This window comes from Meriones unguiculatus, chromosome 1, assembly GCF_030254825.1.
Source record: "Meriones unguiculatus strain TT.TT164.6M chromosome 1, Bangor_MerUng_6.1, whole genome shotgun sequence".
NCBI classification, from domain to species: Eukaryota; Metazoa; Chordata; class Mammalia; order Rodentia; family Muridae; genus Meriones; species Meriones unguiculatus.
The window spans coordinates 84,065,771-84,084,374 of NC_083349.1; the positions used below are offsets into that span (position 1 = coordinate 84,065,771).

Here is an 18,604-nt window from a genome sequence, read left to right on the forward strand (position 1 = left end):
GGAACCGAACAGAGGACCCAGAAATAAACCCACACACTTATAGACACCTGATCTTTGACAAAGACGCCAAAACCATTCAATGGAAAAAAGACAGCATCTTCAACAAATGGTGCTGCTCCAACTGGATGTCTAAATGTAGAAAAATGAAAATAGATCCATACTTATCACCCTGCACAAAAATGAAGTCCAAGTGGATCAAAGACCTCAACATAAAACCAGACACATTAAATCGGCCAAAAAAAAAAAAAAGTGGGGAATACCCTAGAACTCATTGGTACAGGAGAAAACTTCCTGAACAGAACACCAACAGGATAGGGTCTAAGAGCAACAATCAATAAATGGGACCTCATGAAACTGAAAAGCTTCTGTAAAGCAAAGGACACTGTCATCAAAACAAAGTGACTGCCTACAGATTGGGAAAGAATCTTCACCAACCCTTTATCTGACAGAGGACTCATATCCAGTATATATAAAAAACTAAACAAGCTGAAAAGCAGCAAAACAAGTAATCCACTTAAAAAATGGGGAACAGAGCTAAATAGAGAATTCTCAATAGAGGAATATCGAATGGCAGAGAAGCACTTAAAGAAATGCTCAACCTCATTAGCCATTAGGGAAATGCAAATCAAAACAACCCTGAGATTTCACCTTACACCCATGAGAATGGCCAAGATGAAAAACTCAAGTGACAACACATGCTGGAGAGGTTGTGGAGAAAGGGGAACCCTTCTCCACTGCTAGTGGGAAGGTAAACTTGTACAACCACTCTGGAAATCAATCTGGCACTTTCTCAGACAACTAGGAATAGTGCTTCCTCAAGATCCAGCCATACCACTCCTAGGCATATATCCAAAAGAGGCTCAAGTACACAAAAAGGACATTTGCTCAACCATGTTTGTAGCAGCTTTATTTGTAATAGCCAGAAGCTGGAAACAACCCAGATGCCCCTCAACTGAAGAATGGATGCAGAAATTGTTGTATATCTATACAATGGAATATTACTCAGCAATGAAAAATAAGGAAATCATGAAATTTGCAGGTAAATGGTGGGACCTGGAAAGGATCATCCTGAGTGAGTTGTCCCAGAAGCAAAAAGACACACATGGTACATACTCACTCATATAGACATACAACATAGGACAAACCCACTAAAATCTGTGCATCTAAATACACTAAGCAAAGAGAGAGGAAAGTGTTCAATCCCCATCTTGAGGGTCAAAGAGGATGGGTATCAGAAGAAAAAGAAAACAGAAAACAACCTAGGAACCTGCCACAGAGGGCCTCTGAAAGCCTCTGCCCTGCAGACTATCAAAAGAGATGCTGAGCCTTTTGGCCAACTGGCAGGCAGAGTGAATGGAATTTTATGTAAGAAGTGGGAAATAGCAAGAGCTGGAGAGGACAGGAACTCCACAAGGAGAGCAACAGAACAAGAAAATTTGAACACAGGGAACTTCCCAGAGACTCATACTCCAACCAAGGACTATTCATGGAGATGATCTAGAACCCCTGCACAGATGTAGCCCATGGCAGTTCAGTGTCCAAGTGGGTTACCTAGTAATGGGAAGAGGACTGCCTCTGCCATAATCTGATTGGCCTGCTCTTTGATCACCTCCCCCTGATGGGGGAGCAGCCTTACCAGGCCACAGAAGAGGACAATGCAGCCACTTTTCATGAGAACTGATAGACTAAGATCAGAAAGGAGAGGAGAAACTCCCCTATCAGTGGACTTGGGCAGGGGCATGCATGCAGAAAGGAGAGGGAGGGTGGGATCGGGAGGGGAGGAGGGAGGGACTTATGGGGGGATACAAAATGAATAAAGTGTAATTAATAAAAAATAAAAATAAAAAAACAAAGAAATAAAAAAAGAACAATTAGGAAATATCCTTCAACTCAATGGCATTAGAGACAACTTCCTGAACAGAACATCAACAGCTCAGACTCTAAAATCAATAATTAATAAATGGGATCTCATGAAACTGAAAAGCTTCTGTAAAGTAAAGAACACTGTCAACAACATAAAACTACAGCCTACAAAGTGGGAAAAGATCTTCATCTACTCTATATCCAACAGAGTGCTTATATCCAAAATATATAAAGAACTCAAGAAATAAAATTCTAACAAGGTGAATAATCAAATGGTATGCATAACTAAACAGAGAATTCTCAACAGAGGAATATCAAAAGGCAAAGAAACATTTAAAAAACAATTACTCAATGTCCTTATTGATCAGGGAAATCTAAATTAAAATGACTCCAATATTCCATCTTACACCTATTAGAATGGCTAAGAACAAAAACTCAAATGACAGCACAAGCTGGTGAGGATGTGAAGAAAGGGGAATACTCCTCCATTGCTAGTGGGGGTTCAAACTTGTTCAATACCTTTGGAAATCAATCTGGTGCTTTCTCAGACAACTGGGAATGGTGCTACCTAAAGACCCACTTCTGGGCACATACCCACATGATGCTCTAACATACAACCAGGACATTTGCTCAACTATGTTCATAGCAGCTTTGTTCATAATAGCCAGAATCTGGAAACAACCTAGATATTCCTCAGCCAAAAAATGGACACAGAAATTGTGGTACATTTACACAATGGAATACTACTGAGCTATTAAAAACAAAGAAATCATGAAATTTTCAAGCAAATGCATGGAAGTAGAAAAGATCATCCTGAGTGAAGTAACCAGAAAGACACACATGGTATATATTCACTTATAAGTGAATATTAGCCATGTAATAGAGGGTAACCATAACATAATCCACAGACCTAAAGAAGCAAAATTAAAAAGTGGACCTAGGTAGAGTGCTTAATTCTAATTTAGGAGTACAAGTAGAATAGACACCAGAAGTGGTTGAAGACAGGGAATAGGATGGGAGTCTACCATAGGTGTCCTCTAAAAGACTCTATCCAGCAGGGTATCAAAGCAGATACAGAGACTCATAATCAAACTTTGGGCAGAGTGCAGGGAGTCATAGGAAAGAGTGGGGAAATAGATGGACTAGAGGGCACAGGAGCTCCATAAGAAGAACAGAGCCAACAAATCTGGGGGTCTACAGAAAATGATTCACCAAGCAAAGACCATGCATGAAGAGGACCTAGACCCCTAGCTCAGATGCAGCCAATAGGAAACTCAGTCTCTATGTGGGTTCCCTAGTAAGAGGAACAGGACCTGTCTCTGACATGGACTCTCTTTCTGCTATTTGATCACTCCCCTCTGGTGGGGGGTCAGGGGGCTTGCTAAGCCACAGAGGCAGTCCTGATGAGACTTGATATGCTGGGGTCAAATGATAGGGGAGAAGGGCTCCACCTTTCTGAGGAGTAGGGGAGGGGGAAAGGGGGAAAGGGGGAAGAGAAAATGAGTATGGGACTGGGAGGAGACATGGGAGGAGACACGGGAGAGTGCTTACAATCGGGATGTAAAGTGAATAAATTATAAAAATAAATTTAAATTAAAAAAGAGAATCATCTTCAATATCAGCACTGACGAGTTCAATAACAGAAAAGGTAAAGAAAAATAATAACAGCAAAATATCAGGGAAAACAGAAGCTATTGCCAGAGCTGAAATTGTTGCTTGCTTGTTTTAAAGACTATTGGCAGTTCTGTATGCAGTGGAGGAGCTTCATTGGCATATCACAAACATTAGTAACAGTAAACTAAAAATGACATCAGGATTTATTATCTGAAAGCTCACACTGCTAGTGAAAAAGTGCAGAGGAAATGTTGATTGTATCTTACTAATTGGCTGATTTTTCTGGGGTAGTTTGTGTTTCTATGAATAAAAAATTCCTTTCAATGAGTAAATATCCAAGCTTGTCATATAATATGGATTTGGATGGGGACAGAAGTTAGGATTCCCAGAATATATGTAAATGAAACATGTGCCCACCTGTAATTCCAGCTTGAAGGCAGAGACAGGGAAACCCTAGAGCAATTTGGCTGTTTAGATCATTTGTATCAGCAAGCCTGTGTTCCATTAAAAGACCCTAAAATAAATACTGTGGAGAGCCAAGGAAGAAGACTCTAACGTCAGCCTTTCAGGCCTCCACATGAAGACCTGCACGCTTGCACACACTCATTCATGTGCCTATCACACATATGCATATGCACACAAACGTCGTATATATATATATATATCCATGTGCTAAACAAGATAATGATGATAGTAATGAATTGTATCACTGTCCTAGTTTCAACTCTCTTGCTGTGATAGGATGTGTGGCCAAAAGCTACTTGGTAGAAAAGGATTTATTTCAGCTTTCAATTCTGGGTTACAGTCCATCACTGTAGATACATCAAGAACTTCAAACAGTTAGTCAAATCATAACCACAGTCAAGAATAGAAAGAAAAGAATATAGACTAGCTCATTTGCTTGCTTTCTAACGCTCATCTTGACCAATTCTTTACTCTCATATGGTTCAAGACTCCTTGCCTTGGTAATGGTACCACAAACAGTGGGCTGTGTCTTCCCATATCAATTAACTTAAAAAAAATCCCCACAGAAATGATCACTGTAGACACTCCCTCACTGAGACTCTCCCCAGGTGATTCTAGTTTATTGACAACTAAAGTTAGCCACTACAATCACACAAACTGATAAAAGTACAAGCAAGTATGCTCAGAAACCCTAAGAAGAAGAGGATACAAAGCTGAAAAACAACAACAACAACAACAACAAAAAACGTGCCTGCTAACAGTTAAACAGAAATAATAAGTGACTTACAGAGACATTTGGAATTAACAAATACTGTGAACCATTCAGGCAAGGATCATCAATAGGTGCTACAACCATAGGATTCAGAAGTCTCAAATCATCTTACCATATTATGATGAATTCCTACCCTAGGACAGGCTTTCTTACAATGAATGACAGGAATCAACCATAGATTTACCAATAGAAAGAATCGATATTCTATGCCTCAGTGTGCTAGACTAGGTCAGTCACAATACTGTTCTCAACAAATGCAAGTGGGAGCACACTGACAAATTAGTGCTCCCATAGTTCAGTGTAGTAAATATTTTATTTATTAACATAAAATAACATATTTTATATAAAATGTCAGTGTAGTAAAATATGTTAAAGACCAAAACAGTTTCAGATTAGAGGTGATAAAACATGACCTTGAGATAGGTAAGCAAAATAAATATCACTAGCCAAGTCTTATCTAAGTCTATGAAAAAAGGCTTTTGCTCATTCTCTCTCTGGCTCTCTATCTCTTTCTCTCTTTCTTCTTCTTTTTGGCAATACTTTGTTTTTTGGAGCACAAAAGAATAGGAAATATATATAACTAATATATAAAATATATAATATATTAATTACATATATTATGTAAATATATATCAGTTATCACTAGTTTTAGTTACTTTTCTTGTAGCTGTGATAAAATGCTTTGCTAAAAGAACCTAAGGGAGATAAAGCTTAATTTAACTCAGTTCTAGGGTACAATCCATCATGACAGGAAAGTCAAGGCAGCAGGAACTTGGAATAGTTTGTCACATCAGAACTACCATCAAGAATCAGAGGACTATTAATGAGTATTTTGCTTTTATCTCCTTCACTTACAGTTCCAAATGCCATCCAGAGAATAATACTATCCACAGTTAGTGGGTCTTCTCACATCAATTAACAGGATTAACATAATCCACCAGAGGCATGTCTAGAGGCCCGTCTTCCAGATTATTCTTCATTCTGTTAAACTACCAATTGTCAGGAATCATCATGCCATAATTATCCAAAAACACAGGTCTTAGGCAAAATCCAACATTATTGCAAATTTTTAATTGCCCAAATTCAGAACAAGCACTGTTAATTCTGTCAGTATTTAAATCTTTCTAGATAGGCTCATGCTTTCCTTGTGTACCTAAGGAAGCTAAAATGGATGTGGAGAAGTTTAAGGACAAAAAAAAAAAAAAAAGGAGAGAGAAACAGGGACAGAGGACAGGGAGAGGGACAGGGAAAGAAGATACCATGAACACACAGAAATATATATTATAGTAAAGAGTGGTTTGAAAGAAAATATTGTTCTTTTTTGAGACAGAATTTCACTGTGTAGCCTTGGCTGTCCTGGACTCACTTTGTAGACCAAACTAGCCTTGAACTCAAAAAGATCCACCTGCCTCTGCCTTCCTGAGTGCTGGGAATACAGAAATGTGCCATCATGCCTGGCTTGCTTATAATTCTTTTTGTGTCTATGCTATACTAGATATTTATCAAGAGGCACTAAATACTAGCCCTCTGTCAGATATAGGTTTGGTGAAGATCCTTTCCATTCTGTAGGCTGTCATTTTGTTTTGACAACAGTGTCCTTTGCTTTACAGAAGCTTTTCAGTTTCATGAAGTCCCATGTATTGATTGTTGATCTTAGAGCCTGTGCTGTTGGTGTTCTGTTCTCGAAGTTGTCTCCTATGCTAATGAGTTCAAAGCTCTTCCCTACTTTTTCTTCTAATAGGTTTAGTGTGTCTGGTTTTATATTGAGGTCTTTGATCCACTTGGACTTTAGTTTTGTGCAGGGTGACAAATATGGATCTATTTGCATTTTTCTACATTTAGACATCCACTTAGACCAGCACCATTTGTTGAAGATTCTGTCTTTTTTCCATTGAATGGTTTTGGCATCTTTGTCAAAAATCAGGTGTCCATAAGTGTGTGGGTTTATTTCTGGGTCTTCTATCTGATTCCATTGATCCACCATTCTGTTTCTACGCCAGTACCATACAGTTTTTACTATTGTTGCTCTGTAGTACAGCTTGAGATTAGAGATGCAGATACCTCCAGAAGATCTTTTATTATAGAGAATTGTTTTAGCAATTATGGCTTTCTTGTTATTTCATATGAATTTGATATTTTTTCTTTTAAGGTTTTTAAATAATTGTGTTGGTAATTTGATGGGCATTGCATTGAATCTGTAGATTGTTTGGGGTAAGATGGCCATTTTTACTATGTTAATCCTGCCAAGCCATGAGCATGGAAGATCTTTCCATCTTCTGATATCTTCTTCCATTTCTTCCTTCAGAGACTGGGAATTGTTTTCATACAAGTCTTTGACTTACTTGGTTAGGTTCACACCAAGGTACTTTATGTCCTTTGTGTTTATTGTGAAGGATGTTGTTCCCTTAATTTCTTTCTCACCGAACTCTATATCTGACAGAGGGCTAATATCCAGAATATATAAAGAACTCAAGAAGTTAAACAGCAACAAATCAAGTAATCCAATTAAAAAACAGGGAACAGAGCTGGAGAGTTGGCTCAGAGGTTAAGAGCACTGGCTGCTCTTCCAGAGGTCATAAGTTCAATTCCCAGCAACCACATGGTGGTTCTCATTTAGATTTCATCTAAAATGAAATCTGGAACCCTCTTCTGGCATGCAGACATGCAAAAACAACATTGTATAAATAATAAATAAATAAATCTTAAAAAAAATAAAAAATGGGGAACAAAGCTAAGGGGAGAATTCTCAATAGCGGAATATTGATATGCAGAGAAACAGTTAAAGAAATGCTTAGTCATCAGGGAAATGCAAATCAAACCAACCCTGATATTTCACCTTACATCAGAATGGCTAAGATCAAAAACTCAAGTGACAACTCATGCTGGAGAGGATGTAGAAAAAAAGGGAACCCTCCTCTATTGTTGGTGGGAATATAAACTTTGGAAATCAATCTGGCATTTTCTTAGACAATTAGAAACAGTGGTACCTCAAGATCCAGCTATACCAATCCTAGACATATATCCAAAAGATGAGCAAGTATACAACCAGGACATTTGCTCAATCATGTTTGTAGCAGCTTATTTGTAATAAACAGAAGCTGGAAACAACCCATATGCCCCTCAGTTGAGGAATGGAGACAGATATTGTGGTATACATCTACACAATGAAATATTACTCAGCAATAAAACACAAGGGAATAATAAAGTTTGCAGGCAAATGGTGGGAAGTATAAAAGATCATCCAGAAGCAGAAAGACACACACAGTATATACTCACTCATAAGTGGATATTAGACATATAATATAGGATAAACATACTAAAATCTGTACACCTAAAGAAACTAATTAAGAAGGAGGACTCTGGCTAAGATGCTTAATCTCCACTCAGAAAGGCAAAGAAGATGGACAACAGAAGAATGAGAAAACAGGGAACAGGACAGGAGCATGTCTGCAGGGTATCAAAGCAGATACTGATACTCATAGCCAAACTTTGGGCAGAGTGCAAAAAATCTTATAAAAGAAGGGGGAGATAGTAAGACCTAGACAGGACTGAGGTTCCACAAGGAGAGCAACAGAATCAGAAATTCTGGGCACAGGTTTTTTCCTAGACTGATAATCTAATCAAGAACCATTCATGAACCCCTGCACAGATGTAGCCCATGGCAGTTCAGTGTCCAAGTGGGTTTCATAGTAATGGGAACAGAAACTGTCTCTGACAGGAACTGATAGGCCTCCTCTTTGATCACCTCCCACTGTGGGGGGAGCAGCCTTAACAGGCCATAGAGGAAGACAGTGCAGCCACCCCTGGTAAGACATGATAGACTAGGATTGGAAGGAAGGAGAGGAAGATCTCACTTATCAATGGACTGGGGGAGGGGCATAGGTAGAGAAGTTGGAAGGAGGGTGAGATTGGGAGTGGAGGAGGGAGAGAGCTACAGGGGGACACAAAGTGAATAAACTGAAATTAATAAAAAGAAAAAAATATTGAGTTTTTTGATCCACTTGGAAGTTAGTTTTGTGCAGGGTGATAAGTATGGATCTATTTTCATTTTTCTACATGTAGACATCCTGTTACACCAGCACCATTTGTTGAAGATCCTATCTTTTTTCCATTGAATGCTTTTGGCATCTTTGTCAAAAATCAGGTGTCCATAAACTGTAATTAATAAAAATAAAAAAATACAAAAAAATCATAATTTAAGAAACTTTTAAAAAAGCAAGGCTCACAACCATAAATTTAAAAAAAGAGGCACCGAATAAGCAAACATTCCTATAGTCTAAAACTTGAACTTAAAATGCATTAATTTTTTTTTACCACTGGAGACTCAGAAAAACTTGCCACAGTGACATGATTCTTAATCTTAGACTTTTGGTAATAAGAAAGTTGAAAAACAGAAGATGAAGACAGACATGTATGTGTGTGTGTGTGTGTGTGTGTGTGTATATATAATTGTGAAAGCACAATAGCAGCTAAGAGTAAATTTTATACCAAGATTTTAAGCAGATGAAAAAACAATAGTCTTACTTGACATGCAGATTGTTAATTATAGCATACCTATAAAGTACCATACAGATATGCTGTTGCAATACTTTACCTGAATATAGCCTGATCTCAGATTGCAAAGGTTTTATTTTTGATAAACAGTAATTCAAAAGGCTAGTCACCTCATCTATATTATTCAGTGTTTGTGAATGTGAAATGGTGACAATGGAATTTACATGTTAGCAAACTGGAAAGGCTGCCTAATTCTTTATTCACTTGTCCCAGTGCTATTGTATGCCAACCATTATGCACAGCCCTGGGAGAACCTCAGTGAACAATCTAGAAGAGAAACAGATGAATAAACATGTAAGCTGTGAAGATGAAGAAATGAATAGAAATATAATGTTACTGTTTGTTTCCCAGCCCAGATAGCTGCAGTTATAATTTGCCAACCATGATGACATTAAAGAAGCCAAGTTTTTTCTTCCCTCTTTCTTGACTACCTCATTCATTCTTATTTTCCTTTCCTTTCTACAATACATTCAATTCTTCTTCTTTCATTCACTAACTATAGCCAGTCAATAGTGAGTAAAACTATCTAACAATAGTATCCTTATATATTTAAAATTAACTCTGTGGGCCAAGTAATAGTTCAGCCAGTAAAGTGTTTGCATGAGGATCTGAGTTGGATTCCCTGCCCACAGTACTCCAAGTGTAGAAAGCAGAGATCCCTAGATACCTCAATCTCAATGGTCAGCCAGCTTAGCTTACTTGGAAAGTCCTAGGTAGGTGAAAGTCCCTATCTCAATAAACAAGGTGAACATCGCCTAAGGACAAAGCTGAAGTTGTATTCTGACCTCTACACCCATGCACAAACATGGGCATCCCTATCCCAACACACAGACAAATGTACACACAAAATAAAATAAAATTTACTGTGCACTAGACAACACCATTATCCTATTTAACCTCCAAAAACAGTATTTGTGCCATTTCATAGATAAAACTGAGGAACAAGGAGCTTCACTAGTTGCCAAGAGTGCACATATGGCAAGTGGCTGAACACACTTCCAGGTACTCTGACTCAAAACTCAGTGTCCACAGTGCAGTGCCTGCCTGCCTTTCTGAAATGAAATGGGTAGGATACTGTCAAACTACATGAAGCAGTATCCTGAGTATAAAGATTAAAGAGTGTTTGAAAATGGCAAAGACAAGAATGACTTTTATAAGTCACAGAGCAGGGGAAAGAAGAAGATGGTGAGAAGGAAAAGCTGTGCATTCCATGTGGGTCTTCTCTGGTTTCCCCTGTGGGAGCACAGTGGCCTCCACCTGCAAAGTGATGGGAGTTGGCACCGGACTTGATTACAGCACATCTGTTATGGATCTCAGAGTGCATTAAACAAAAACAAAGTGAGGGAAGAAAAGAGCCTATAATCAAGGTTCTCCCTGTTGTATTGTGTTCAGAGTGGCTTTTCGTTGTTTTTCACCACCAGGCACATATGCCCACCCCACTCCATAGCAACCACATTTCTGAACAGTTTAAATCAAGCTTAGTAGCTAATTATCCTAAGGTCACACTGAAGAACCAAACCACCAGACATCAAAACCCCAAGACTATCTAAATGTGAATTATGCAGCATTATTTTTTCCATAAAAAAGGAGGAGTAAGCTTTATTTTTGCTCCCTGAGAAGAGCTGGCTTTCAAAATATACCTCTTAAGATGTTTCACCTCTGCTCAGAATGTTTTAAGCTGGCCTCCTGATTACAAAAATGTGAAATCTCATCAAGGTGCTTTTTGAAGATGAAAAATGTTTTATAATCATAATGGCTTTAATCAGCACCCTCTTTGAAGCTATTTAACTCTGGGATGTAGCCCCACCAGTGCTTCTATTATGTCATTTACTGACTATGTGTTAATTATCATTATAGAGATTGATTTATACACTTTATCACATCTTTTTTTTTTGCCAGATGTTATAGCAATCTCTTCCTCTCTGACACTACATAAACATCACCTGGATACAGTCATCTCTCTCCAAATGTTTCATCACCTCTTACTCAAGTTAACCTAATTGTTCCTATTCCTATTCCTCTCTACTTCACTCAGGCTATCAGTACAGCACACCAGAGGTTCTCAACCTTCCTAATGCTGTGACACTTTAATCTAGTTCCTCATGTTTCGGTGACCCCCAGCCATAAATTATTTTGTTGCTTCTTCATAACTGTAATTTTGTTATCCCCAAAAAGGTTGCAGCTCACAAATTGAGAGCCACTGCTGTACACAAAAGGCCAAGGGATGCAAACAAGAGTAGATCATATTTATGAAGCCAAGTTTCTCAGTATCTCACCCCACCTCAGTGAATTCTTATCCTGTTTGGGCATACAGTTATCACAGCAATGTAATGGGGAGCCTTTTGCCTCCTTGGCCAATAAAAACTTACAGTCTATTCTATTGTATAAGGCAATGGAGAAGATAAGTAAGGAAAAAGTATTTTTTTTACAATGAAAATTACAAGTTTGCCTCAATACAGTCACATCCTGAATTATATTCTATTTGGGATAACATAAAAATTACTTTACATTCTTGAGATCACATGCAAGGAAGGCAGAAGGCAGAAGTCTCAGGTGTACTGCATTGCAAGGAAGCCAGCCCTGAATGTTAAATTGCTTTGAGTGATCCAAAAGAGAGATAAGAGGGAAGTGGAAATGGTGAGATGATGCAATGTTTTTCTTACAAAATGTTAGGATCAGTTTAATGGTACTATTTTACATTTATCTCAGATACAAAATGTCTAAAAGTCAACATGGTTATATTCTCTTTATAGTCTAAGCCACTGCATTCTCCCAGGCACACATCCTTAGAAACAAGACTGTAAATTTAAGGACCTAGAGCCATCAGCCAGATAATATCAATGAGAAAATGCTAGAAAAAGAGGTTACTGACACTGGGCCAAGGGTACTGACACTGGGCACCATGAACACATCCCCTCCAGAAAGGACTTGGGTGGGGCAAATGCGTTTGGCTAAAGCTTTCCTACAGAGTACAGTAGGTGAATCAATCAGATCTGACTTTGCTTTGGAATCCACAAACCCCAACTGTTATACAGTACACGATTTAAAAAAATTCTTAACAGAGCTGAGTACAGACTGATTTCATAGCATTTCAACCTGGGGGTTTGTCAGGCTTGACAAACCTTCTTCCACCTCAAATTGAACTGCCTATCAAGTTTGGACTTGAATTTTTTTCATATTATCTTGCTTAACTCCTCTCCCTCCCCCCATCATTTATGACTTCTTTCACTCTGCATGAGGTTGCCCTACAACCACCTTCTCCAAGGAGAAAAGGCACTCGTGCAGGCTAATATTTCTAAAGCTATATTTAATGTTCATGTGCATTAGAAATCTGCAGGGCTTGTCAAGCCACTTGCTGAACTTCAACCTAGGGTTTCCAATTTAATGGATCATGGGAGGAGCCTAAAGTTCTCTATTTCAGAAAAGTTGTTGTTGCTGATACTGTCCCAGGAAATGGGAAGAGGGTGCCAACACATTCATTTCCTTTGCATTAAACTGAAAATCTTCCAATATGATACTATAAATTCTTCAAATATTTTTTCTTCTGCTCACCCCAAAATTATATTTCTTTGATCCCTGAGTAGACTTGGCTCCAGCTAAACTGGTCTCTACCTGCATATTGCCCAAATACATCACACACTCCAAATTTTGACTTGATATTACATAGAATACCTTTCTACCTTCTTGTAGACTATACCCCTAAGCATACATATTCAGTGAAGTGGGGCCCATATTCCTTTTATTTCCTCTAGACTCCTACAGGATTAGCTTCTCAGATTCATGGATATGATATAATTGAACACAGATCAGGAGGATATGAATTTGAATCCAGTCCTTCACAAGCTGTGTAACTTCATAGGTCATTTAACACTCTGATGGTCTAAAATATAAACACTAGTTTCTACTTCTATTGAGTTCCATACAGAATTAATTAAGAAAATTTAAGCCTTTACAGAGCCTTAGCACAATAGCGCCATAAAATTCTGTTTGTGGTCATTGTCTTCCTCCATTCTTTCCCTTAACTAGGCATTTCACACTATACATAAAATACATTTAACTAATCATCGGGATCTATCTGCCCACCAAGATAGACTACGTCTGAAGGAACAACATCAGTATAATGGTGACTAAGGCTTAGAAGATTTTGCCATCACTAAACTGCTTTCCTTGTGAATCATAGTCTCCTTAAAAAAAAAAAAAAACAGACATGAAGGCATGTGCTTATGATCCCAAGGCTGGAAGAAAAAGACAAATGGGTTTCATAAGCTTCCTGACCAGCCATCCCAGTTCATTTGGAAAGCTCCATGCGAATGAAAGACCCTGATTGCCCATCAAAAAGGACAAATGATGCCTACCTGAGGTATAGTACACAGGGTACAATATTGGACACTGTCTTCTAACATCCATATACATGTGTACATATGTTCTTGTGTATCTTCATGTGTGTGCATACACACACAACGCACAGAGAGAGACAGAGAGAAAGAGGTCTAACTTGTTCTAATCATCATTAGCACCATTAGAAATGTATGGGAAGTTCTCAGTAAATATTTAATCAGTGTATCAAAGCAGATACTGAGACTCATAACCAAACCTTTGCCAGAGTGCAGGGAACCATAGGAAAGAAGGGGGAGTTTGTATGACATGGAAAAGATAGGAGCTCCACAAGGACCAAATATATCTGGGCACAGGGGTCTTTTCTGAGACTGACACTCCACCAAGGACCATGTATGGATATAACTTAGAACCTCTGCTTGGATGAAGCCTGTGGTAGCTCAGTAATCAATTGGTTTACCATAGTAAGGGGAACAGGGACTATTTCTGACAGGAACTCAATGGCAGGCTCTTTGACCTCCCCAACCCCCAAAGGAGGAGCAGTCCTGCTAGGCCACAGAGGAGGTCTTTGCAGCCAGTCCTGAAGATACCTGATAAAACGAGGTCAGATGAAAGGGGAGGAGGTCCTCCCCAATCAGTGGACTTGGAAAGGGGCAGGGAGGAGATAAGGGAGGGAGGGAGGATTTGGGAGGGAATGAAGGAGCGGGATACAGTTGGGATACAGAGTTAATAAAATGTAACTAATAAAAATAAATAAATAAATAAATAAATAAGATGTAACTAATAAAAAATAAAGAAAGAAAGAAAAAATTATGTTCAGAAAAAAAATATGGTAAATTTCCAAAGTAACCAAAGACAAATGGTTCCATAACACTGTTTTATTCTATAGACCTTCTCTAAAAGTAATTTTAATAATTACTAAAATGTTTTTCATTACAAAAATAAGATATTTAACATTCAGAAAAAATTGAAATGATCTCATGAGCTCAATGGTGAATGAAAGGTCAGATTATTACAAGAGCATCAATAAAATGAAAAGTCTCATATTTGACCTAAATTTGAGCACAGAAGCTCTAACCCTGGTAGTTAAGAAAAATAACAAGTGCCTGGAAGTGATCTGTCAGAAAGAAAAGAGTTGTCTTCTGAGGGTATCACATAGTCATGTGTTCTTCCAAAATGGGTGCTGATATTAGTGGTTACACTAAATACTGCTCAAGGTATCAATTACAACGGTTATGTGAGGACTCTTTAATCATGAAGACAAACAGCAATGAATTGTAATTCATACCCTGTTCCTTGGCATTGCTGGCTTCTGCTGTCTCTATTCCTGAGTCTAGCGCCAGCTTCTCTCATAGAACTGTAGGAAAAAACTTTGCCAGAGAAAAGGGTACTATTTTTTTTCTAATCATCAACTCAAAAAATCATTGTTCAAAAATATTTTTTCAAAAAATATATTTATAATTTGGGCATTTGGATAGGTTCTTTCAAATACAAAACAAAGTGCTCTAAAAGGATGGAAATATTTTAAGCTTACAAGAAGGATTTATACAGCATGGTCAGTGAAGTCTAGCAACTCAGTCAGCTGGCTTATTATCACTGTCATTTACCCTACAATCTCAAGCAAGTTCATTTCGTCAACAGACGTTTCTAGAATCCTGCTAGAGATCAAATGTTATGCTCTTATAAATAGATTTTATTTATTTTATTTATATTATTTATTATGTATTTTATGTATACTTTCAAACCCCGTCTTTATGTGCATGTGTAATTGTGTGTGTGTGCATTTGTTTGTTTGTGTGTATGTGTGTACAATCAATGTTTTCCTGGAACTTAGAGCATAGTGGATTGTCAGACAATTGATCAAACTGAAAAGTTTTTCACCAAATCCATTTTCCTTGGACATAAACTGGATTTCCTAGCCTCCATGTATTGGCATGCTAGATAATAGAATATGAGTGAAGATGGTGCTCTGTCTATGGACCTAGACAGGAATAAGCACAGGAAAACCTCCCTATGGACCATCAGCTCTCTGCCAGCTTCTTGTTCAGGTACAGGCTCAGAAGATTCAGGTCTCAGAGCTGTAGAGACACGAGATGAAAAGAAGCACTGCCTCCTAATAACTGCTTTGTGGACAATAAGCGGACTCTTATTGCATTAAGTGACTGAAGTAAAGCTGCTTGTTAGCAGTAGTCTATGCTAGCAATGCACATATCAAAACTGCCTCCAGCACATTGGATATGGAAGACATACAGGATGATGTACCAAAAAGAGGTAAATCACCTGGACTATGACTGAGAATCAGAGCATGTTCTCCAAAAGAAAAGCCTAAAATCAACAATGAAGGACAGACTGTGACAGTGAGACACTGTATGGAGGGGAGCAAAGAAAATATGCAATGCTAGGAAACTGCAGAAATAAAGTTCTAAAGAGATGCTGCAAAATGGGGCTGTTCCACTTGTATCTGTTGAAATGCTTGATATAAGGCAGAAGCTAAGAGACTTGTTGACTACTAGAAATGAGGACAAGGAAAGAGAAAAGTATAACTAAGGACTGTGTGATAGGAAGGAAACACAAAAGAAAAAGGTAAAGAGAAAGAGTTTGGTTTTTGAAAACACTAAAATTTGTATCAACTTAGAACACTGAGAGGAAAATCAACAGGTAGGTGGATAGATGGGCCTGGAGCTACTGGCAGAATATTTATAAATAACTCATAGAAAATGCTTAAGCAGAACATTTTAGTCTCTGGCCAAAGAAATAGGGAAGGGATAAATAGAGAGGGAGAGAACGAGGAAGGATAAAGATAGAGAAAGGAGTAGTGGGAGGGCAGAGATGCAAGGAAAGGGAGAGACATAGACAGATGAAGACATGAGGAGTGTAATGGGTGAGAGAGGAATAGAGGAAGAGAGGAGGACGAAGGAGGGAGGAACATGGGGGGAAATGGGAGGTAGAGTGAGGGATGGGAGAGGAAGGGATATAGTGACAGGGAGGGACATAGGAAGAGGGAAGGACATTGGGAAGAGAGGGACAGAGGATGAGAGAGGTATGGATGAAGCAGGGACACAGGATAGGCAGAGACAGGCAGAGGGAGGAACATGGGCAGAGAGGGAGATACAGAGAGAGAGAGAGGAACATAGGAAGAGGAAAGGACATTGGGAGAGAGAAGAAGACAGGTCAAGAGAGGTATAGAGGAGGGAAGGACACAAGGAGAAGGAGGGACAAGGAGAGAGAGGAACATGGGGAGAGAAGGACAAAGGGAGAGGGACATTCATTTGGGGAGAGAGGGACACAGAGAAAAGAGACATAGAAAGACATAAGGATGTAAGAAGAAGGAAGAACACTGGGGAAAGAGGGAGTTATGGAGGAAGGAAGGACACAAGGAGAGGAAAGGAAAGGGTGAAGGAGGGAATAGGGGTGAGAGTTAGATAAGGGACATTGTGGGGGACAGGGAGATAGGGAGAGAGAGTGACATTGGGGGAGAGAGGGACATGGGGGAAAGAGGCACATAGGGAGAGGCATATTTGAAAAAGAAGTCCTGAAAGTCCAGTCTATTTTAGAAATTAGGGACTATTTGTGACTCTAACAAGTTCCTTCTTTGTACTCACAAAGCCACACTAAAGTACTCATGGTAAATGAAAGATAAGGAATTACAGATAGAAATATACAGAAACTAAGTCTTTGAAACAAGCTATGAAGAAACAAGGGACCTTGTATTATCTTGATTTTTATTTTTCAGGATGAAAGAAGTAAATATGCTCATGTATCCAACTCTCTGAATGTTTGCTTTACTACTGAGAAATGGAGAAAATGGCCCCATCTGCATGGTTCTTCAGATTGATGTCACAATAAGTAACATGGCATGTATCAAGGTAAAGGACATGGTATGCCATGGCAAGTATTATTTTTACATTCAAATACTTTGCCAAAATGGGGTTATAGCATTAAGAGGCCAGTGACATGTTGTTGAATTATAAAAGCCTATGGAAAGCTATAATCAGGCCAGATCTAGATCCATGAAGAAAAGTTGCTTTAACACAGTAAAAGCTGCTCACTTCAAGCTTTAACGTCTAACATATAAGGCCACGCTGTGCAATTCTCACACTAGGCCATAGCCTAGGTTTCCAGATGTCTTTATTATACTGAGAGAAGAATAAATACAAAAATCAAACAAATAAAAACATGCCAATGAGCCTGGTGGATGGCTGTGCAGTAAGTCATCTGGGAATACATTAGCCTTATGAGTTGCAGTTCTTAAATAAAGATTCCTGGCTGTGTTCCAGTTTTATACAGCAATAGACTCATTCCATAATTTATGCCTCATGACAAATGAAATCATGGTGAATGACCACAGATTGCTGAGTGTGTTATTCCAAGGAGTAGCTGAGGTATTCTGGGAAGTAAGCTAGCCATGTTTGGATTTCTCTCCTGGGAAGATTAACCATCCAAAAGGATATGATCCAATCATTATTTCAACAGTCTTGAAACCATTAAAGACTTTACAAAGAACATTATTTTTAGCTCCATGATACCAGTGTAACTTCCTAGTGGGCAGTTTTTAACCCATACTATCTTGTTCCCCTGGGAAGACATCTTATCCATGTAAAATAAAAAGTCTCCATCCTGCACTTTGTACTTCTGTACAACTATTTTCTAACTGCAAATCCCAGCTGCTGATTTTATTTTAAGGAGTAAAGAGTACTAATTAAGGTCAACCAGCTGTGTCTTCAGTTCCAAACAGCAGTTATGAAAAAAAATACAGTTTTCCTTTATAATAAAACAAAATATTCAGCTCTAGGACTTGAATAAACTATCTGAAATTATATATATATATATATATATATATATATATATATATATATATATAATATATGTATATTACATATCAGACCAGGATACATTAAATATTGCTTCTTTTATCAGCTTTTCAAGTATTTTATTTTATTTATTTCAGAATGTGACTGTGCCATATATGACCGTTAATCCAGGCCAAATAGACATAGGTCA

General features: G+C 38.3%; 1 protein-coding gene across 6 annotated transcripts in view; it reads right to left on the minus strand.

Moving 5' to 3' along the window:
* Positions 1-18,604, minus strand: part of Cpq (carboxypeptidase Q) — a 568,473-nt gene that overhangs the window by 387,522 nt on the left and 162,347 nt on the right. The window lies entirely within an intron of this gene.